The sequence below is a fragment of the Molossus molossus genome, unplaced genomic scaffold (assembly GCF_014108415.1).
Source record: "Molossus molossus isolate mMolMol1 unplaced genomic scaffold, mMolMol1.p scaffold_m16_p_6, whole genome shotgun sequence".
Classification (NCBI taxonomy): Eukaryota; Metazoa; Chordata; class Mammalia; order Chiroptera; family Molossidae; genus Molossus; species Molossus molossus.
In genome coordinates, this window is record NW_023425399.1 from 86,228,684 (window position 1) to 86,253,091 (window position 24,408).

At 37.6% G+C, this 24,408-nt stretch overlaps 1 pseudogene; it reads left to right on the forward strand.

Annotated features, from left to right (window-relative positions):
* The window catches only part of LOC118619268, a 47,440-nt pseudogene extending 23,032 nt beyond the window's left edge, over window positions 1-24,408 (forward strand).

Sequence of the window (24,408 nt, forward strand, 5' to 3'; positions counted from 1 at the left end):
GCATGGTTTTCATTTGAAATACATTTTTCTAACCAGTAAACATAGATAAAATTTTATTTCACTATATACAGCTGTACTGTCAGATTTTAGAATACTGAATTACTTTGTTGTATGTTCCTAATTTAGCTACCTAATTCTTTTTTTTTTTTTTTTTTGGTACGTGCCCCTAGTGGGAACTGAACCAGGGACTCTCTGGTCCGCAGGCCGACGCTCTAACCGCTGAGCCAAACTGGCCAGGGCGCTACCTAATTTTTAATAAAGAATTTTTGTTTTCACTTTTATTCTATTAAAAACAGTAGTGTAATGTACACTTTTGACTTATATACTTTTAGTCACACATACATAAGTTATAAGGAAAATTCTTAGAACTGCTGTATCAAAGAGTATGTGAATTGAAAAAATGTAGGGAATATTACCATCTTAAACCCTCTCTCAAATGTAGTTATACTTCATTCAAATGGCAGAACAGGACTAGGATATTAAAGCAGTTGCTTATTGCTTTTTATGTACTCAGTTTAATCAAAACAAAATAAATTTAAATGTTATGGTACAGCCATTAATTCTCTATAGTAAGAAAGCAGTAACTTATGTTTCAATAATATAACATGCATAAGTTTGCTTCTATATAGGACCACAGATTGAACATGGTGCACTTTTAAAGAAATTTTTCCACTGTTATGCTATCCAAAATAACAATTTAAAAAATTGTGAGTAGAAAAAAATTCAAGCATGTGAGAAAGAAGAAATTGATTTACACTCTTGAAAACCTTTTTTTCTATAATGGTATGTAACTGCTTCATATTTAGGTATGTGTTTCTTAATATATTCCTTTCCTTTTGTGGAAGGTGTTATTTCACCAGAACAGTGCACCTTAATATATTTGTTTCATTTTAACAGTACCTTGTGCTATAGCTTCCCTTTTTATTTATTTTAGAATGCTATATATAAACCTGATCATTAGTCCAACTGGAGTTCAATGCTTGAAGACTAAGTTGACTTAAAGCCATGCTAAATCAATTCTTACTAGTGTGCTGGTAGTACATGGAGAAACGGGGAGAACTTCTGGCTTTTCAAGGTCTAGAAGACTGAATAAAACATAATACTGCTATTCTATAAAAGCTACTACGAATTGTCTCACTGTCGGCTAGAATATATCTGCCACATGCTCAACCTGACAAAAGGGAAACAGAAAACCACTGCTACAATGATCTCTTGTAATACCCCCCAAAAAAGTGATTATGAGTATATATTATAAAATATATGGATTTGACTAATATTCAATTAGATATTAGAACTTTATTTCTGTGCTCAAACATTTCTCAAAATACTTCCAAAATTTATGGCAAGATTTTATATTTGTGTATCTGAGATATTCATTCATTCAGAAAATATGTATTGAGCATCTATGGTAGTCAAGACACTATTCTAAGTACAAATGGGATACAGCAATGAACAAAACAAACAAAAATCCCAGTCCTCATTAGCCTTTCATTTTAATGGAGAGAGACCAACATCAATCAGTCAGTCAGTCAATCAATCAATCAATCAATCAGGATAGCTACATAGATAGATAGATATCACATGGTATTTGGCAGAATTTAAAGGTATCACCCAGGGACCATTACCCCTTTGGGATTCCCCTGGCCTTGTGTTGGGCAGGAACCTGTGAATATGATAGAAACCACTCCGGTGATTATGTTACCTTATATGACAAAAGAGATTTTGCAGATGTAATTAGCATCCCAAATCAGTTGAATTTAAGATAGGGGATTATCTGAATGGTCCTGACTTCATAACATAAACCCTTATATGCATCTGGAGGTCAGAAACAGGGAAGTCAGATTCAAAGTATTGCAGAATTCAACCCATAGAAGATTCTCTGATGCTGATGATGAAGAGGACCATCTGGCAAGGACCTGAGAGCCTCCTCTAGGAACAGAGAGCAGCCCCTGGCTGACAGTGAGCAGGAAAACTGGGACCCACTTCTACAACTATAGGGAGCTGATTTCTGCCAACAACCTGAATTGAATGAGCACCAAACCAGGTTTTCCCCAGAGACTCCAGATGAAAAATCAGCCTTGCTAATACCTTGATTCCAGTCCTGTGAGACACTTAAGCAGAGCATTCAACAATGACATGCTGAACTTGGGACTTTCAGAATGTTTGCTAATAAACAAGAATTGCTTTAAGTTGCCAAATCTGAGGTACATTGTTATGTGACAACAGAAAACTAATATAGTATTTTAGGAGCCAATTGATGTCATATAAAAAACAGAGGAAAGGTGTGACAGAGCATGCAGAAAACAGTAGTGGAATGGGTGGAAATGAAAGTCTAATTTGAGTAAAATGCAAAATAAAGTGAGGGAGCCAGGCTTGTGGATATCCAGAGGGAGAAGTTTCTAGCAGTGAGAACCTCTACAAAGGCCTTAAGTATGCCCAAGGTCTTGCCAATCAATGAACAGAATCTGTGAGTTATTCAAATGAAGTATAAGACATAAATCCTGCCTGCTTTGAAGAGTTCATAGTTTAGATGTGAAAGCAATTCCTCCCTCCGTCTCCCTTCCTTCTTTACTTCCCTTCTTTTTCTTTCCTTCCTTCATTGCTTTCTTTCATCCTTTCCTCCTTCCTCCCCTTCTTCCTGTCTCTTTCAATATGTATTACCATATGCTTATTTTGTGTCTGGCACTGATAGACAACGGAAGTATAATACTGAATAAGATAGACACAGTCATTATCCTCAGGTAGTTTACTAACTGGTGACTATAAAGTGGTAATCCCAAGAGTCTTAAAAGTTGTATGAGAAGAAAAATAAACTCTGGTACAGAAGAACAAAGAAGGGTAGGGTAGCGCAGAATTAGTGGCTCAGAGAAGGTTCCTCTAACCAAAAGATGTCTAGGTTAAGACTGGAAAGAAGAGTGTTATGCAGGAGAAGTAGGCCAGATGGGAGGCAGTGTTCTTAGCAGAGGGATCTAACAGATTTACAAGCCTTGAGAAGAGACAGAGTGTGCTCATAGGAGGAACTACAAGCAGTTTGAAGTGCCTGGAGCATTCAGTACAGAAGACACAGGGTAAGGAGATGTGGGGAAATGTTCAAAGTAAACCTGGAAAAATAGGCTGGGGTCAAAATATACAGGTCTTTTGAGCCATGTGAATGAGTTTGGACTTTGCCCTAAGAGCCTCAGAAAGTCACTAAAGAATTTAAGAGGGGGGAGGTGTCCCCATTTAGAAAGATCGCATTGGTTGTTCTGTGGAGTATAGATGCTCATGAGTTAAGACTAGAGAGTGGGAGACCAGTTAGGAAGAAAGTGCAGTTAATCAAGAGAGAAGTGGGGAATGTTTTGACAAGGGCAGTACAAACAGATAGAAAGGGATGGGTTCAGGATAGTGTGGAGGGGAAATTGATAAGAATATGATGTGGAAGGATTGCAGAAGGTCCCAGAACAACGTCCAGGTTTCTGATTTGGCCCACACTGTGAACGTCATTAACTGAACTGTGTCCCATATATTTTAATTAGCTACATAATAAAGTATACTATCAAGGTAAGTAGTATTGTGTAAAAACTTCACAAGTCACTATCTATGTGCCAACCACTATTCTAAGCATCTTACATGTAACAAGTATTTATTCCCCATGACAGCCCTTGAAATGAGTATTATCAATTTTCCTATCTTGCATGGGCACAGACTACTTAAATAATTTGTCCAAGGTCAGTAATATAACTAGGTTTCAAATCCAGGTAGCCAAACTCTAATTCTTATGTTTTTAACCACAACATTATAAACAAACCAACCAATCAACAAACCAAAAACTGTATGAGTTGAGAAAAAAGAGGGATCTGGACAGGGGCAATGTCAGAGAAGGCTTGTCAGAAAGATGAGCTTGACTGGGGCTCAAGAACAGGTGGTATTTGATTGCCATAGGGGAGAATGGAAAATGCTTCCTTTGAGTGGAACAGCATGAGCAAAGGCATAATGCTAATAAAGAATATGACTATAAAGGGTGTGTGTAGACAGACCTAAGGCAGTGAAAGCTATCTGTGGGAGAAAGATCATTTCTCTAAAAAAGGTCAAGTTACAGAGGAACTCCAAAGGCAGGCTTTGGAGCAGTGGCATGATCTAACAGGGAAGTCTGGTTGGTCAGTGAATAAGGAGTAACAAAGTAAGAGCTGAAGATTAGTCTGACTTTTTTAGACTGGATAATTTGAGCACAGAGAGTGATATCTGAGTGCAGGGAGGACAGATAAGATGTTTCAAAACTCCAAGGACAAGGCAATGATGTCACATACCGTGGTATGTCTCCTTGTCAATTAACTAGGAAAAAAAAAGAACAGATAAAGATGGAAGTACACGTTTGGAAGGACTGGACACTGAACAGATAAGTCCAGCAGCATATTTAGGGTGGATTCTTGATATGGCAAGCAGAAGTTCCATGGGGCAGTGAGCATCAAGGCAATTCAACATGGACCGAATGAGTTAGTGAGGAGTCCAGGATCAACTGATGTTTGGAGACCTCAGCACACAGGTAAGCAGCACTGGTGGTTTGTTACAGGGAAATCTGCCAACAGGATTGAGAAGAAAGATCTAGCCCTTAGAAGAATACTGTCAAGAACAAAGCAGGTACCTTGGCCAAGAAGGGCCTGGATCACTAAGCAGATTATTAATTGAGGGGCATGAGGACAGAGAGTAAAACCAAGATCCACTCACTAGAATGAGAAACAACGTGAAAATCAGGGTAAGGGAAACACATAATAGGTCAGTTCAGATTTAGGGCACATAATCAGAGAAGAGAGGATACAGTGTGGAATAAACTATTTGTTGGCTGAATTTCTTTAAATTCATCCAGGTTAAAGTGAAAATGGATACACAGAGTTCTTAAAGACAAGTCATGCCTACTGGTTATTTGTCAAGAGTTGTTTAAAAAGCAAGCATTCAGTTTTGTATCTCGCCTATGAGTGAAATCATATTGTTCTTAACTTTTTCAGCCTGACTTACTTAGCTTCACATGATATTCTCAAGATCTAAAAGCAACAACAACAACAACAACAAAAAACAAGAAATAAAACCTCATAGATACAGAAAACAGTATTGTGTTTACCAGAGGGAAGGGGGATGAGGTGCATGAAAGGGTAAAAGGGGTCAAATATATGGTGACGGAGGATCTGACTTTGAGTGATGAGCACACAATGCAATATACAGACCATGTATCATAGAATTGCATACTCGAAATCTTATTAACCATTGTCGCCCCGATAATCTAATTAAAAAAGAAAGAAAGCAGAATATTTGGTATCAGGTAAGACTTGATAATAAGAGCCCAGAAATAAGTAGTTCCACATTAACAGACATCTACTATATCCCAGACACAGGACCTACATTTCTCTGGTACTCATACCAGCCTTGTAAGGAGTTCATGTTACTTAGATTTTCTGATGAGGAAAGTAACAGCAGAGAGACTAGTCTATTAATAAAAGCACAGAAATAATAAGTGGCAGAGCCAAACTTTGAACCAAGGTTTCTGCGGTTTCAAAACCCAGTCTCATTTCAGCAATAAACACAACATGGCTTTGGTGCTAAAAATGCTGCATACTAGAGACTGTGCAGTAGAACTGGAGATTAAGGAGTGAATCCAAGAAGTCTTCCCAAGGGAGATAAGACAGATGGAATATGGAAAATATAAGAGAAGAGAGGAAAGAATCACAGATGATGCTAGCAAAATGAGAAATATGAAGGGAAATTATTTTTGGTGATATTTTTGGTCTGCGTAGATTGCTGATGATTGAAGGAAGTGGTGAGAGAGAAAGTTGGACTCAATTTTGAGTATAATTAAGGGAAAACATTTTAGAGGCATTTGCAAATAACTAAGAACATTTGAGAGGAGATGTATATGTGGAAGCACATTTTAATTTGATTCTATTTATTAACACAGTGTCTTGAATGGAAAATATTTATTTTATTATTTTTAATCCTCACCTGAGATTATTTTTTTTCTATTTATCTTCAGATCGATTAGGAGAGAAAGAAGGAGGGAGGGAGGGAGGGAGGGAGGGAGGGAGGGAGGGAGGGAGGGAGGGAGGGAAGATGGGAGGGAGGGAAGGTGGGAAGGAGGGAAAGAAAATTTTGATCAGTTGCCTCTCTCACAACCCCGACCAGGGTATGTGACCTTGACCAGAGTCAAACCCGTGACTCAATGGTCCACAAGTCAACACTCTAACTGCTGAGCCAAACTGGCCAGGGCTTGACTGAAAATGATTTATCCAGTTTTAGTCTATGAGAAAACTATTACAGATATGTTTGTGTATGTGTGTTATCTGTAGGTATTATACCATTAAGGATGCACGGTCAAATTATATACTATATGTGAGTGCATGTATGCATTTACAATTGCCTATAGAATATTTTCACTTAAATATATTATACCCAAAGTTGAGTCTCCTTTATCTCTTTCTCCCATGAGCAACCCCCTACACATACATACACTGGAAATACGCATATATAACTTGACTGTATATTTCTAATTATACATAATATATATTCATATATACTTTGCATAAATTAAAATTTGTATTTTTTAAGAAAACATCAATTCTATGTAAAAATTCACTAGATTTTTACATTTTAAAATTTCAAAGGTATGTGCAGAATAAAGGGCATATGTATTGAGGTTTAATGTAAATATAAGAAGAAAGATGTGAGAATTAGAATAACTGTTAAAACTGCTATCAGGAAAATCACTGGTTAAAAAATGGAGCCCCTTCCAGTCAAGATGGTGGCGTAGGTAAAAGTGGTATCGCATCCTCCCACAACCACATCAAAGTTACAACTAAACTACAGAACAACCATCATTCAAAACCACCTGAAATCAAGCTGAATGGAAGTCCTACAGCTACGGAATTAAAGCGGCAGTCACATCCAGACTGGTAGGAGGGGCGGAGGCACGAGGGCCGGAGGCACGAGGGCCGGTGAGACTGGCTGGTCCCACACCCACGTGTGGCGGATAAAAATCAGGAGGACACCTCAGCTGGGAAGGTCCTTCCTGAGGACTGAGGGAAAATCTGTCCCACACCAGGTGCCCCGCTCAGGGATCCAGTGCCAGGAAGAGAAGTCCCCATAACTTCTGGCTGGAAAAACCAGCGGGAACTGAGGCTCAGGGAAGCTGAAGCGGCTGGAGCCCCAGGCAGCTCCTTAAAGGGCCCGCGCACGGACTTATCGGACTCACTCCCTCTAAGCTTGGAGAGGAGGCAGCTTGAGGGGCACCAGAGACATACAGGGAAGAACTGAGTTGTTTGGCACTGGAGCGAGGGCTGGAGAGGGGGCTTTCTCCGGGACAAATGTGCTGTCAGAGGCCTTTGTTCCTTTGGTGAGCCCTTCCCTGGGGCGGCAGACAGTCGCCATGTCTGGGACTCCAGCAACCTGGCTCACACTGGTAGCCCCGCCCTGCTGACTCCCTGAGGCCCCGCCCCGCCCCACCCAACTTTCAGGCCCACCCAAGCTGTTGCCACTTGTTTAACCATAGGATTGGCCTGTCTTGGATCCTGCTTCAGGTTTTTCCTAAATTCTTTCATACGAGCAGCATCTGGTCTTAGCTAGCCCCATACCTCTCGTTAAGTAATACACAGGCAGGCAGCCAAAATGAGGAGACAAAGAAACAGGTCTCAAATGAATGAACAGAACAAAACCCCAAGAAAAGAACTAAGCAAAATGGAGATAAGCAACCTAACAGGTGCTGAGTTCAAAATACTGCTTATAAGGATGCTCAGTGAACTTAGTGAGGGCCGGAAGAGCATAAAAAAGGACCAGTCAGAAATTATGGATGCACAGTCAGAATTGAAGGAGGCATTAACTGAAATAAAGAATAATTTACAGCCCTGGCCCGTTTGGCTCAGTGGTTAGAGCGTCGGCCTGCGGTCCTGAGAGGCCCGGGTTCGGTTCCCGCTAAGGGCACGTACCTCGGTTGCAGTTTGTCCCCGGCCCTGGTTGGTCGTGTGGGTGGCAGCCCCTCGATGTGTTCCTTTCACATCGATGGTTCTCTCTCTCTCTGTGTTCCTCTCTCTCCCTTCCACTCTACCTGAACAAAAAATGGAAAAATGTCCTCGGGTGAGGATAAAAAAAAAAAAAAGAATAATTTACACAGCTTCAATAGTAAAGTATGTAAATCCAAGAAGCAAACCATTGATTTGGAATATAAGAAAGCAAAAAACACCCAATCAGAACAGCAAAAAAAATAAAAATAAAAATAAATAAAATAAAAAATAAGGATAGTGTAAGGAGCCTCTGGAACAACTTCAAGCATGCCAACATTCGCATCTTGGGGGTGCCAGAAGGAGAAGAGCGAGAACAAGAAATCGAAAACCTGTTTGAAACAATAATGGCAGAAAACTTTCCTAACTTGGTGAAGGAAACAGACATACAAGTCCAGGAAGCACAGAGAGTCCCAAACAAGATGAATTCCAAGAGGCCCACACCAAGACACATCATCATCAAAATGCAAAAGGTTTAAGACAAAGAGAGAATTAAAAGCAGCAAAAGAAAGGCAGCTAGTGACCTACAAGGGAGTTCCCATTAGGCTGTCAGCTGATTTCTCAAAAGAAACTTTGCAGGCCAGAAGGGAGTGGCAAGAAATATTCAGAGTGATGAAAAGCAAGTACCTACAACCAAGGTTACTCTATCCTGCAAAGCTGTCATTTAGAATCAATGGCCATATAAAGAGTTTCCCAGACAAGAAAAAGTTAAAGGACTTCATCACCACCAAATTGTTATTATATGAAATGATGAAGGGTCTTTTTGAAGAAAAAGATAAAATATATGAACAAACAAAATGGCGTTGAATACATATCTATCAACAATGGAATCTACAAACAAAATGAACAGGTAGAACAGAAACATTCTCATAGATACAGAGAACATTTTGTTGGTTGCCAGATGGGAGGGGGGTGGGAGAATGGGTGAAAAAGGTGAAGAGATTAAGAAGCACAAATTCATTGCTAGACTGACAAACCTCAAAGGGAAAGGGGTTGGGGGGTGGGAAGAAATAAACCACAGAACTTCTATGCATAACCAATGGACACAGACAATAGTGTGGAAAAAGGCGGGAGGGGGGCAGGAGTGGGGAGGAGGGGGTCAATGGGGGAAAAATGTGGAACATCTGTAATACATTTTACATTCAACAATAAAGAGTTAAGAAAAAAAAAAAAAAATGGAGCCCTGTCAGATGTATCAGGGACGTGCCATGTGTATGGAAAATGAGGTCATTTTCAGGGCTTTGTTCTGTAAGGAGTAGTGTTCAGTACTCAAGGTATTAGGATAAAATGTCACATAATCACTTTTTATTATAAAAACCATAACATTTAATGACTATCCAGGAATTTAAGAAATAAGTATCCGTCTTAAGAAATCTATAGAAAGTAAGCTTTAGATAACAAAATTCACTGAAGAAATATCGAGACAAGGATTGGAGATCCAAATTTGGAACAATGTAAATATTTTTGAATAATTATGAAGTTAAATTTTAACAAAGAAACTAAAGAAAATTTTAATATGAAATGAAACAGCTGAACCTAAATGGGAATATAGTTTGTGGCATAATTACATAGAGAGGCACATTCCAAATGACTTCAAAGCATAATAATTTGACTCAGTTATAACTTAAGACACAAAGAACTGGAAACAGAAAAACAATTCAACTGTTTTACATAATCACATTATTGGTGGTAGTGCTGCAAATGATATTCTGAAATTGTTATATATGCATTTTTAGAATACAAAACAAAAGTATAGAATGCTCTAATTCTTATTCCCAATGAACTTGAGACCTATTTCAGTGCAGAAGAAAAATGATTCAAAGGTAAATCTAAATTTGAGTTGGAGGTTTAAACAAGAATAAAAAATGTACTTTAAATATTTTCCTAAATTTGGACAATGGAAAGGTTAGAAACAAAGAGCAAACCAATGGTGACAAAAATCCTTAATGCTCAGATTCTAATCTTGAAAAATCATTTTCCAATTAAAAAATATAAGCAAAAGAAAATAAATAGGAATCCTGAGAGAATGGGCTGGTTCTAGATCTAGGGCCAGAAATGTACAAGATGATTTTAGAATACCAGACAGTAAGAAAGCTATGGAAGACTATTAGAGTTATGTCAATAAGACTTATAGACAATTTGAAGAAGCTCCCACTGGCCAAACATGGGACAACTTGACTTTCATTAAGAAGAATAATGGAAACACATCAATGTGTTTATTTCTTTTACTCATCTTTATTTTTGACTGTATTACAGATGTTTCTCCCTTTTTTCCCCCATTGACCCCCTCCTCCCCAATCCCACCCTCCTCCTGCCTTCCCCACACTTTTGTCGGTGTCCATTGGTTATGCATATATGCAAAGAAGTTGTTTGGTTTATCTCATCCCACCCTCCCTCCCCCCTTCCCTTTGAGGTTCATCAGTCTAATAACTAATTTGTATTTCTTAATTCCTTCATCTTTTTACCCATCTCCCAAGGCCCCATCCATCTGGCAAGCAACAAAAAGTTCTCAGTATCTATGAGTCTGTTTCTGCTCTGCTTGCTCATTTGCAGATTCAGTTGTTGATAGAATTGTATTAACCATCATTTTATTGTTTATACTTCTGTTCTTCTCCTTCAAATAGACCCTTCAGTATTTCATATAATACTGGTTTGGTGGTGATAAACTCCTTTAGCTTTTTCTTGCCTGGGAAACTCTTGATATGTCCATCAATTCTAAATGATAGCTTTGCAGGATAGAGTAATCTTGGTTGTAGGTTGTTGCTTTTCATCACCTTGAATATCTCTTGCCACTCCTTTCTGGGCTGCAAAGTTTCTTTTGAGAAATCAGCTGACAATCTTACGGGAGCTCCTTTGTAGGTAACAGACTGCTTTTCTCTTGCTGCTTTTAAGATTCTCTCTTTGGCCCTGGCCAGTTTGGCTCAGCGGTTGGAGCGTTGGCCTGTGGTACAGAGAGACCCGGGTTTGGTTCCCGCTAAGGGCATGTACCTCGGTTGCAGTTTGTCCCCGGCCCTGGTTGGTCTTGTGGGTGGCAACCACTCGATGTGTCCCTTTCACGTCGATATTTCTGTCTCTCTCTCTCTTCTTCTCTCTCCCTCCCACTCTATCTGAACAAAAAATGGAAAAATGTCCTCAGGTGAGGATAAAAAAAAAAAAAAGATTCTCTCTGTATTTAACCTTTAGCATTTTGATGATGATGTGTCTTGGTGTGGACCTCTTTGGGTTCAACATGTTTGGGACTCTCTGTGCTTCCTGGACTTGTATGTCTGTTTCCTTCACCAAGTCAGGAAAGCTTTCTGTTATTATTTTTTCAAATAGGTTTGCAACTTCTTCCTCTCTCTTCTCCTTCTGGCAGCCCTGTGATGTGAATGTTGGCATGCTTGAAGTTGTCCCAGAAGCTTCTTACACTAGTCTCATTTTTTTTGGATTCTTTTTTCTTTTTGCTGTTCTGATTGGGTGTTTTCTGCTTCCTTATATTCCAAATCAATGGTTTGCTTCTTGGTTTTTACCTACTCTACTATTGATGTCCTGTAAATTATTCTTTATTTCAGTTAGTGCGTCCTTCATTTCTGACTGGTCCTTTTTTATATTATTGATGTTCTTTTTTATGTTATGAAATTCCTTGAAGGTCTCCTTAAGTTCCTTGAAAGTCTCATTAAGTCCCTTAAATGTCTCACCAAGTTCTTTGTGCAGCCTTAGAACCTGTGTTTTGAACTCTGCATCTGCTTAATTGCTTATCTCCATTTTGTTTAGTTCTCTTCCTGGAGTTTTGTTCTTTTCTTTCATTTGGGATGTTTCTTTGTTTCCTCATTTTGGTTGCTTCCCTGTGATTGTTTCTATGTATTAGGTAGAGTTCCTATGTCTCCTAGGCTTCAAAGGATGGCCTATTGTTGTAGGTGTCCTATAGGATCCAGTGGCACAGTCTCCCTGGTCACCCCAGCTGGGCCCTCGAGGTGCACCCCTAGTGTGGACTGTACACCCTTCTGTTGTGAGTCTTGATTGCTGTTGGCACATCAATGGGAGGGATTTACTCAGGCTGATCAGCTGCAAGGACTGGCTGTGCCCACTGACCACTGGCCTCTGACTACCTTGGAGTATCAGCTGTGCATGGGTCTACCACACAGAGCAAGACTTACTTCATCAGGGTTCTGGTACCCACTGAGTCCACTCATTGAGTGTGCCACTTGTGGAGGTGGTTGGGTAGTGGTGTTTCAATGTGTTCTGAAGCTGTCCACTGGTTGTGTTGGCTTTGGGGCAAGGTCAGACACTGCCTGTGTTCTATTCAGGGCCACCCAGTATAAGCTACAAAGTGATCTGCAGATGGCTGCTTCTTGTGCTGGGATTGGAGGTGTCCAGGAAAAGCCAAGTTGTGAACCAAGGCTGGCTGCTTCTAGTGCCAGGCCTGGGACCACTTCACAAGAAATATGGGGCTTGCTGAGAACAGATGCTGCTTATTTGAGAGATTTTAGAAAACTCTGAAGCAGGATCCAAGACAGGCCAATCCTCTGGTAAAACCTTTGGAAACAGCTGGGTGGGCCTGAAAGTTGGGTGGGGCAGGGGCTCAAGAAATTACCAGGGTGGGGCAAATAGTGTGACCCAGGTTGCTGGAGTTCCGGATATGGTGGTGTCTGCCAGCCCAGGGAAGGACTCACCAAAGGAACATCAGCCTCCGCCAGCACCTCTGTCCAGGAGAAAGATGCCCCTCTAGCCCTCTTCCTGAGGCCAAACAGCATAGTTCTTCCCTCTATGTCTCTGGCACCCCTCAAGCTACCTCCCCTCCGAGCTCAGAGAAAGCAAGTCCAAGTAAGTGTGCACGGGCCCTTTAAGAGGATTTGGCTGGGGCTCCCTCAGCCTCAGTTCCCGCTGGTTTTTCCAGCCAGAAGTGTTGGGGACTTCTCTTCCTGGCACTGGAACCCTGAGCTGGGCACCTGGTGTGAGACGGAGATCCCTCACTCTTCAGGGATGCCCTTCGCACCCGAGGGGTCCCCCTAATTTTTATCCACCACATGAGTGTGGGACCTGCCTATCTGCAACTCCGCCCCTCCTACCAGTATCCATGTGGCTTCTTCTTTAATTTTTTAATTGTAGGACATCCATTCAGCTCTATTTCAGGTGGTGTGAGTGATGGTTGTGTTGTAGTTTAGTCGTAACTTTGATGTGGTTGTGGGAGGAGGCAATACCACGCTTACCAATGCCGCCATCTTGACCAGAAGTCTACATCAATGTGTTTAAATTCATGAATTTATAATTATGTTAAGATAAGCTTATTGGCCGTCACTGAAGAATGTAATAAAACAACTCAATATTTTTTAAATAGTAAAGGTATCAAAAGAATTGAACATTTCTTTTGCCTTCACAGTATGAACTATACCACTGGATAACCAAATAGAAGATAAGGGAAAATTTTGCTTTTGAATTTTTTTAACAGAAGTATTCTGAACAATATATGAAGAATAAATAATACAATATAGATAGTATCATTTTGTAACTCCAAATGAACCTAAGTTTTAAGAATAAGTGGCTACTTATTCACTAAAAGAGAGGTAAATAGAGCTTAGATGTTTCTTGATGGAAAAATACATTATTTTTTATTGATCTTTAAAAACACACACATACAACTAACTTAAAACTGATAAAAGTTATTATTTTTCAACTACTAACTTTTAAGAAATACAGTGTTTAGAGAGACTCGTTAGAAAACACTATAAAGACACAAATAGCAAATTTCAAATTGTGGGAAATTCTTTAAACAACTGACTGTCTTCAACAAACAAACTGCAAGGGTAAAAAGGGAAATGGGTGAGGAACCAATGAATTAAAGGAGAATTAAAAGACATGATAATCAATTAAAATGTGGTGTTCCAATTGAAACTATTAAATTGGATATGTGAATACTACACACCTGATGATATTAAGGGTACCTACCAAAATATTTATGGAGAAAGTGATACAATCTTTAAGATTTCTTCAAATTAATATGGGAAGGGAGCAAGTGGGTGGGGGTATAGATGAAATAAGATTGGCTATGTGTTGATAATTATTAAAACTCCGTTTTGGGTATATGTGGGTTCATTGTTATTCTATCTACTTTTATATATGTTTGAAATTTTCCAAAGTAAAAAAAATATATCTGTTATTTAGGGCAGAAGTTTAGCTTGCACAAAACAACTGGTGATATTATCTAAACATCCACTTGAACTTCAGATTGTACTCTTGCTGGAAAGAATGATAGCAATGAGATATGCTAATGCTCAGCAGTGCTGACTGGCATAGAGCATCTTGATGGGGAATACATAAGTAGATTATATAAAATCTGATTTCCTAAAGAAGAGGATTTGGAGCAAAATCTGGAAAGAGATTCTTCTAGTTACCCTAATCTAGATTAAGATGTCATTAATACTCTAACTAGAAGTTGTGCCTGACAATGTCCTGGAAAGAATTAGAAGAGATACTCAAAAATGCCTAACTGGGGTGATTTTAATGTAAAGTCTACTGACAGAAGAGTGGCCAGAGTGACAGGGACTGACAAAGGACAGGAAAGAACCATGTGGTAGAACAGTAGGAAGCTGTGACAAGCCCTGGGCCTCAAAGGGTAAGGGGAGCAAACTGTACCACCTGAATCCTGTGAGAGCTGGAGCCCTACAAGTGGTCTTCCCAACAGGAGCTGTGGCCATAGTGTAGGCAACTACTACAGTCACAGCGAAAAAGCAGTGGAGAGAACAGATAAATACTCAGCTTGACTCTCCTATTGCCCTCCGATTTCCTGCCGGTCCTACCATTGAACTAGAAGCCTGAGGACACAGAAGCCAGTGTGATGCAGTCCACAGAAGTCATACTCCCAGAGCAGGGCATAGAAGCACAGACAAAGAAGTTAGATGGGGACTAACTGACAATAACCAGCGCAGAACAGTATTGTTCATTAGCACCAAGGTTACATTGTATATCTGTAAATAATTTGTTTGTATTACTTGGGTGTACTTACTGACTATATAGTTTCATAAAATTACATATATTTATGTTTAAACATATAGAAACATATTAACTTAGTGTGTGAGGATATGTGTGTGTGCATATGTATGTGTATATATATAAAGAGAGAATGGATTCATTTCAGCTTTACATCTAATCCTTCAGTTTTAAGATATCTACAACAAATTCCTAAAAATGAAATATAAATGTTTAATAAACTATAAGATGTTCATCATGGCCAGAAATCTGGGAAATGCAAATTAAAATAACAAGATACTATTTTTTTTGTTATTCAAATCAGAAAGTATTTAAACATTTTGTAACTTCAAGTATGTGTATTGGTGAAGGTGAGAGGTAATGGGAATTCACACACCCTACTAGGGAGAGTGCAAATTTGTTTAGTTACTTGTTAGTTTGATAGTATCTATTCCAGAGACAGTACAGCAATGTGGTTAAGAGGTCAGATACATTCTGGGTTCAGATCTCTGCTCTGACACTTTATCGCCATATCATATTCAGTGAGTTACTTATTCTCTCATACCTTGGTTTCCATTTTCTTATTAAAAATATTTAACCTCCCACCCGGCCGGTGTGGCTCAGCGGTTGAACATCGACCCATGCACCAAGAGGTCGCAAGTTCGATTCCTGGTCAGGACACATGCCCAGGTTGTGGGCCAAATCCCCAGTGGGGGGGCATGCAGGAGGTGGCCAATCGATGTTTCTATCTCTCTCTCCCTCTCCCTTCTTCTCTCTCTAAAAAAATCAATTAAGAAAAAAAAATTAAATAAAAATTTAACCTCCCTATGCCTCAGTTTCTTGATCTGGAAAATGGGGAAATAATAGCACTACCCCAACACTCATAAGCATGCTGGGCATATTACTGTTCAGTAAACATGAAAAATGTCCAAACGCCATAAGTCAGCAATATCACTTCTCTTATACTTGCATAAAGAAGCTGACACAAATATATTTATTTCATTATTACTTGTACTGTGTGTTATAGCAGATAAATGGAAACAACCATTAGTATTCATTGACAACTATGGAAACATTCCTGACACATAGTGTTCAGTGAATAAAATATCAATAATAATCATATGTTTTTCATGAAGATCTATTTATACCTACTAACAGTTACAATATATTTATATCTATACAAATTTTAGAAAAACTCTGAGGGGACAATATCCAAACTGACAACAATAGTTAGTTCTGCTAAGGAATTAGGATGAAGGGTGAGGAAAACAGTCAAAGGAGCTTTATATTTGTCGGTTGTGTTTGAATTCTTACAGAAAAATGTATTCCTGAGGCACTTATATGATTAAAAATCACTACAGTTTTGGAAAAAATTTAGATTCACCGGACTCCAAAATCAATGAATAGAGTCACTTCATCTAAGAAAAACCTCTATGGCCACTTCTTCATTCAAACCATTAAAATTTTAGTCATGTTTAAAATTGTTTTCATTTGCTGCCTTGCTGGAGTTGTTAAATTAATCATTTATTTCCCAATAAATGTGAGTCATATCAAGATGCAGGAATGATAACAATGAACTATATCACTTCTGATGATCTATATTACTTCTGTCTCTTACTTTCAATCATCATGTTTTTCTTGAAAAAAAGAAAAGAATGACAATAATATACAGTTACAGTATATAGTTACTAAACATTTTCACATAAATAATAAGGGTTTTAGAAAGGTAACTTAATTACCTTCCCCTAAAGACTTGTATATAAGATTTAAAATATGAGATAGGCAGTTGAAAATCAGAGGTGGCGATAGAATAATTTTGACTAATTCCAAATTCAGAATGAGTGATTATTCAAACTTTCAGATGAAATCTGAAAAGAAACAGAGCGAGATGGGAGGAAGATGAAGTTTGGTGAGGAAAACACAAAATTGTAGTTAGATGATTAAATCTGTTTAAAAAGTTTTATAAATAATACAATTAAAATGTGTATGCAAGGGTGAGAAAGTAGACCATTTATTATTATTTGTTATTAATGATCTTGTGTGTTGTAGAAAAGCCAAAACTGATTCAGTTGTATGTTTATTATTTTTTGCCCTTTTGGGGTCTCCAAATCAGGGAAAGCATGTTTTGTTTTTGTTTTTTTGTTAACAACTATAAGCTTACATTTCATCTGGGAGTAAATAATCAAATTGGAGTGCTAGGGTTTAAAAGAAAATAGCCTCAGACACAATCAAGGAAGCCAAGTTATCATATATAAATTAAATGTCACCAAAACTTTTAGTCATCTCAATTCATCCCTTGAATATTGATGTTCTCCTTGATTATCTTTTATTAATTTGACCATTTAAAAAGTATAAATCATATTACTTATTATTCATTGAACTTGCCATCACTTATTATTTAATTGATTGATTATTTTTGCACAATTGCAATAATACTATTATATTGTATAATTAATCATTATAGAGTAAAAATTTAAGGTCTATATAATTTCTTGATTCTGTGTTTTTTTATTCATTATAATCCTTCAATGTTTGTCAACAATAATATCATAAAAGTTATAGGTTTTCTTTGAATTACCCAAGCCCATTCCCAAATAATTTCCCCCTACAAAAAAGAAAAATCAATAGTGTTAGGACAAATACTTTCAAATTGATTTTACTTTAAGAATATAGTGGCATCCTGGCCAGTTTGGCTCAGCAGTTACAGCATTGGCCTGCGGACCAGAGAGTCCCAGGTTTAGTTCCTACTACGGGCAAGTACCTCGATTGCAGTTTGTCCCCGGCCCTGGTTGGGATTGTGTGCGTGGCAACCACTCGATGTGTCTCTCTCATGTTGATGTTTCTCTCCCTCTCTTCCTCCCTCTCTGCCTCCAGCTCAATCTGAAGATAAATGCAAAAATGCCCTCAAGTGAGCATAAAAACAAAAAGAGGAAGAATATAGTGGCATTTCAAAAATATAATTACTAAATTTTAGCAGTTCAGAATCACCATATTCTGCAAAACAACTGATTTCATTAGAGATGAAATATATTAAAAATAGATATTCAATTTAGTTTAACACATGTTTAATCTGCTGAAAGACATTGAACAAATTCCAAATAATTGATGTAAGTAAATTTCAAAATAATTGATTCCACTTTTCTCTTAAACTTAAAAACCAGATAAGCAGATTATGTGTTATTTTACTTGAGAGTACAGGAGTATTATTCTAGACTAGTGAATTGATCATCTTCTCATTTTTCACTACATATTATTGAAAATAAATGTATTGCTTCTTTTAAATATTTCAAATTTATTGGTTCTTTTTTGAATAGGCAGATAAAATAATACAAAGAAAGTAAAAATCACCTTTAATCTAATTGCCTAAAGGAACCACAATATCATTTTGGTATACATCTTTCCAGAGAGTGTCCAATACATATATGAGTATATAGATATTTACCTTTTTAGCAAACACAGAAGCATATTTTGTATAATCTACTCATTAATTTAATGTATTAAAATTTTCTTTACATATAAATAAACATTAATTTACTAGTATTATTTTAATGGCATCATATTATATATGTACCATGTGGTATTATATATATGCAATGCATAATATATGAATAAATATAATAATATTTATATATATACACATATGTATGTATATATGTTTTAAAATTTGTAAATCAAACTTTTATTTAAAGAATGCTGCGCAATTTTAATGTTAGCTATTAGGAGACTGTTAAGTTTTATTTAGGTTCCCCTAATTACTCCAATTTGCAAATAGGCCTTCACAGAATTATATAGCCTCTGGTAATAGTTACTTTTTCCTGCTTCTGTTAGAGTTGGGGAACAGATTTCACTTTAGATTCTGCCCCTGCCCATTTATCCACATCACTGAGAAAATTTCATGTTTTTCCTTTGTTCATTCATTAAGCAATATTTATTAATCCCTTAAAATACAATAGTGTTGACATCACATTTATTCTTGAAAATTGGATGGTATAACATTTTACCTACTTTCTCCAGTTCCTTGAGAGAAAGCCTAGAAGTTCTATAATTGATGGTTTAGAGAGAGGGATAAAAAGGCACAATGATAATAACCAACAGGCTAAACAAGGGTGAAAAAAATCAACCCACTAGAAAACAGAAACTGATTAAGAGGAAGTAGAACAATACATATTTATGTAGTCAGTCATTTCTTCCCCCCAATTAACATTCCATGACAGTCTGGCATGTGCCTGGCACTGTGCTAATTCTAGTGAGAAGAAACATTTGTAGTTAGGTATTAAATACAATGACAGAGGTAAACTCAAACAATGAAAGCTCCTAGGAAAGGCAGCTTTTCATAATTGAGGTAAAGAAAAAAAAAAAGTGATGTTAGTTAATGAAAAAAGGAGGCCATTAGACTGAGGTGACTCTGATGCCTTGGGCCTACATAAGCAAACCAAAATCTAAGCCTGCAAATGCCTTAAAGTTATGAATTTGAACCCTAAGGACAACCAATCACAAACAGCCATCTAGGATTTCAACTCCAGCTGATCAATAATTTCCTCTCTGTGTTTCTGCCTTTCTCTGTGTTTCTGCCTCTCCCAGAGCTCCTGTCGGGGCCACACTCCTAACCACTGCCAGTTTGGTGAGTCTCATCCTAACTGATTTTTGCTCTAATAAATTCCATTATTTTTAAATATACCTCAGTTTATTTTTAAACAGGAGTTAAAAACTATGGCATATCTTTCCAGACCCACAGGTTTTAAACTCCAAATGCAATCACTATAGAGATACTCCAGCAGCAAAGAAGTCCTATTAAAATGTAGGTATGCAGTTGTTAATAATATAGAGTGTCTGGAAGATTATCAAATGAAGCAAGCACCAGAAAGAGGTGAGGATTTGAATACAGGCTCTGCCATTCTCCCTCTCAGTTGGGTGGACCCTCAATTTTATCTACTTCCCAGGATTGTCATAAGAAAATAAATTAAAAACCGTCATGTATGTGTCAGTATTTTATAATGTGTTAAGGTTACTAATGTAAAATCTGCTACAGTAAACATTTCAGGAGCAGCTTGAATGCTGACTGCATCTAAACAGCGGCATATTAAATTACATTTAACACTATGTTTTTTGTTTTGACAATATAACAAGAAAGATGAGACATGCTAATCTATTAATTTAATATTGTATAGCCCTTATCATTAATTAAAAACATTCTGCCTGCTTATATCTTCTGCTCTCCTCAGAGACTCTCCCTTACACATGTTGATATAAGCCTAATCTTCTTTCTAACTTAGTTCATTTCTAGTTAAAAAAATAAATACAGTAGAATAGCATAAATTAGACAGCAATAAACACAGATAATATTATTTGGGTATATGTGTATTCAGTTTGCATATAGTCAAAATTCTGATCACCGCCAGTTTTTAGAGAAGTTAGGGTCACTAGAAAAAGGTCAGAAAGTGAGTTTCTGTCTAGTGTGTGCACACAGACTCCCCATGCAAGACTCGAAGATACTAAGGCTAAGTCCCTGCGTAGTATGGTGGAGAGATGGGGCTCCCTACTTATATCTAGGTCCCACTAGTGGAATAGAGATCCTATTCTGAATGTAGCATGCTTGAAGTACTGAAAATGCTGGAAATACTGCAGCAACAATTGTCATTTCCCTACTTGTGAAGCAGAGGTTCCATGCCAGGAGAGGCAAGTGGAAAGGTTTACAGGCTACTGGCCCCACCTACTGAGTGCTCAGCTTTTAGAGTGGGTATGTCAGTCAATTAGAAGCGTGTAGTTGTTCCTACCCTCAGCTCCAGAGCCCCAGAGCCCCTCACCAGCTCAAAGAGTTTACCTGGGGATAAAGAGGTAGGGGTAGAGGAAGACAGGCTATAAAACTCTTCCCAAAGGAACTAATTTTATTTAAAACAAAGTAAAGAAAACTTGAAAAATGTTTAAAAGCTACTTAAAGCCCAGCTTCTAAATTTTTACTTGACTCTTCATGATATTAGCAGGGCATAAAGTGTGAGCACATATTTACAGGAACCAGGAAAATCTTAGAGTCGTTGAGAAGTCAGTTCAGACTCGTCATTAGCCAGTCCATAAAACATGTATAAAATTGGGCTTAATTTGAACTTCCTTGAGATTGTTTATGATGATCAAATTTAGTAGACTTTGGTCTTCACAAAAATTTATCATCAACTTAGATAATATGGTAGATAAAAAATGAACCACATAATTTTCAAAATAACTGACTTTATGCAATGAGTAGTAGTGTGCTCATTAGATATTGGTAAGCATAAATCTACATTTTTGTGGTACTTAGTTTCTTAAAATGGTAGAAGAGATGAGAGGTTGAACTCAGTTAACTCTAAAACTTCTTACCAGTTAAATTTAATGTGTAGTTTTCACTTAAATTTATCGCCATGAGAACAGAGGAAAAGGGAATGCCCACAAGATTAAGGAAATTGCAAAAGACATAAGAATTGAAAAGTGCATGGTGTATTTGGAAGACAGAAAGTGAAGCAATTTGACTAGTAGATGGTATATATTGGGATTAGTATAAAGTAAAGCTTGGAAGATAGTTTGGGGCTGGGTTATAAAGAATCTTGAATATTGGGGTAAAGAATTTGTATTTTATTCTAGAGATAATGGAGAGCTGTTGCAGAGATTCCGGTTAAGGTGAGCATAGCAATGGTTTCAAGAGGACTGACCTGGTGTGAATAATTAGGTATGGTTTAAAGGAGAGTTTAGGCTGGAAATTAAAATTAATATAAGGAATGTATTCTAAATTAGGTGTGAACTAATGATGGTTTGAGCAAGAGTAATATTAGTAAGATTCGTAGAGTAACAAAAGCATTTGAAAAAAAGAATCAGTGAAAATAACTGATATGGTATATAGAGCTGATGAGAAGAAAGAGTGAAAAACAATTCCAATTTAATGTTGGGAAAATTATATTTCCACTTAGTTCAACATGGAAAGCGTTTAGAAAATGTGAGTTTAGTTTTAGAGACTTTTAATGGGAAGCATCAGAGACACATGAGAGGAAATGTGCCGTGTGCAGTGGAAACTGCAGAAGTGGGTGATAGGTCAGGGATGTATCCATTTTAATTTAAAATAAAATTTTACTTGAAAACTAGGCAAATAAAATAAAGGGTCAACTTGAATATGACATTTGAGAACTGAAGGAATCTAGTCATTCATATTACTTATGTTTTAAGACAGAAATATATTGTTTAGATTCTGCATTTAATTCATGGCTCTTTTATACATGTGCTTTGCTAGACCATTAAAAGCAATGTCTTCTGATTTGGCAGAGATTAGCTTAGCAAACTGAATGTTTATTATCAAAGGGAAATTTTTTCCATTTAAGTGAATGTTCCCATTTAATACTTCCAATAAAATGTAAAGTGTTAGTTTTCCTAGCAAAAGAGGTCTCTGGATATATCATGTCTGCATAATATCAAAGCAACTAAGTTGTTCAAGGCAATGGGATAATCATTCTATTTAATGGAATCTATAGGTTAAATCACAGTCAAAGGAGTTATTTAATAATTTTATAGGAACAACCACTCTATGATCTTCCAAATTAATATTAATTATTTGTATGTTAAAGAGGCTCAAAACAAGCAGTCAAGTCACATAATTAATGCAGCCTTAGTCTAATCATCAGTGAAATGAGAAGTTAGAATGATAGCTAAGTTCCATTTTAGTCAGTATATTTTATTATATATAAACACTAAATCTTGAGAAAACAAGAAGAGTTTATTATTGAACATGTTAGGTATACTGAAAAAGGTGCCATAAAGAACAATTGCCAAGAAAAATCTAAAACCCTGGGATGTTGTGATTGATATCATCTGGAATTTATTTTACACTGTCTTTTTACCCACGCAGCTTAAAAAGGGTCTATAGTTACAGTAATCACCACATTTAAATGGATAAAATAGGAAGAAATATTCTAAGCCCCATCTTCAAAGTCAGTCAGTGGTATAAGCTAGCAGGTCAAAGTGTGTTCCTCAATACACAACATAGACATTACTTGGGATCTTATTAGAAATGCAGAATCCCTAACTCTGCTCCAAAACTACTGCATCACAATCTGCATTTTACCAAGATCTCCAGATGATTCCTATGCACATTGAAGTTTGAGAAGCATTGATATACAGTCCTACTGGATCTACACTAGTGAGTGGGGAAATTCATGTTATCCACCTATAGAGATCCTCTTTCTTACTTGTCTTCAGTTAATCAAATTGTGTATCACTCACCCTAATGTCATACACTCAGTGAAAGGAAATACGTGAAACTGAAGAGATTCTTCATTAAAGGAAATAGCTTGAATTAGAGACTTCATATAAACATAGTACAAAGATAAGTTCTGGGGATGTAATGCACAGCGTGGTGACTCTAGTTAATAATACAGTATTGTACACTTGCAAGTTGCTAAGAAAGAAAATCTTAAAAGTTCCTTAGGTCATTCCTTTCTGCCGGTGGATGCCACCAAGTAAGCATCATTAAAGTCTCCCCTCCTGCAGTCATCACATCTAAGTCAGAGTCTCCCAAAAAGCAGAACAGCTGCAAAAGCTCTTTTTTGGAGGTTTGAGCTTTGAAACAACTGATGAGAGTCTGAGGAGCCCTTTTGGGCCATGGTAACACTCATAGACTGTGTGGAGATGAGAGATCCAAACACCAAGCACTCCAGAGGCTCCAGGTTTGTCCTAATGCCATCATGGAAGACATAGGTGCAGCCACAAATGCAGAGTCGCACGAGGTGGATGGAAGAGCTGTAGAACCAGAGAGGGTTTTTCTCAAGAGAAGATTCTCAAAGAGCTGGTGCCCGCTACACTGTGAAAAAAATTTTTGTCAGTAGTGTTAAAGAAGAACAGCACCTAAGAGATGATTTGAACAATATGGGAAAATTGCAGTGATTGAAATCATGACTGAGCAAGGCAGTGGAAAGAAAAGAGGCTTTGCTTTTGTGACCTTTGATGACCATGACTCTGTAGAAAAGATTGTCCTTCAGAAAGACCATCCTGTGAAGGGGCATGACTGTGAAGTAAGGAAAGCCCAATCAAGGCAAGAGGTGGCTAATGCTTCATACAGCCAGAGGGGTCGAAGTGGTTCGGGAAACCTTGGAGGTGGTTTTGGTGGAAATGACAAATTTGGTCATGGAGGAAATTTCAGTGGTCAAGGTGGTTTTGGTGGCAGCTATGATGGTGGTGGATATGATGGCAGTGGGGATGGTGTTAATGGACTCGGTAAAGATGGATGCAATTTTGAAGGTGGTGGAAGCTATAATTATTTTGGCAATTACAATAATCAATCTTCAATTTTAGACCCATGGAAGAGGGAAACTTTGGAAGCAGAAATTCTGGGCCCTCTGGTGGTGGAGGCCAATTCTTTGCCAAACTATGAACCCAAGGTGGGTTTGGTGGTTCCATAAGTAGTAATTATGGCAGTGGCAAAAAGTTTTAA